At 63.3% G+C, this 316-nt stretch overlaps 1 protein-coding gene across 1 annotated transcript in view; it reads right to left on the reverse strand.

Annotated features, from left to right (window-relative positions):
- HOXC13 (homeobox C13) overlaps positions 1 to 316 on the reverse strand; it is a 4,279-nt gene that overhangs the window by 2,008 nt on the left and 1,955 nt on the right. The gene's annotated exons all lie outside the window — the stretch shown is intronic.

Here is a 316-nt window from a genome sequence, read left to right on the forward strand (position 1 = left end):
CTCACAGCTGCCCCGTGCCTCTCCCCCCCCCGCTATTGCAGTCGGGCCGGGAGGGGCTCCCCCAGGCCCGTCCATACCCGGCTACCATGATTTTCGGACAAGGATCCCAGGTGCCAGCTGCCTCTGGGCGAGGCGCTTGCCTAGCCCCGAGAAAGCAAAGCGGGGGTCACAGCGGGCTCGGGTCGGGATCGTGGCTATTCATCAGTCCTTATCTCACCGGGATATCCTTGTGGACTACTTTGGACAGCTACTTCGCGGGCTGTTTCCCATCAGACCCGGACCAAGCCCTGCGGATTCCTGTAGGCCCAGGGAGAAA

Source organism: Alligator sinensis, unplaced genomic scaffold, assembly GCF_000455745.1.
Source record: "Alligator sinensis unplaced genomic scaffold, ASM45574v1 scaffold1542_1, whole genome shotgun sequence".
Classification (NCBI taxonomy): domain Eukaryota; kingdom Metazoa; phylum Chordata; order Crocodylia; family Alligatoridae; genus Alligator; species Alligator sinensis.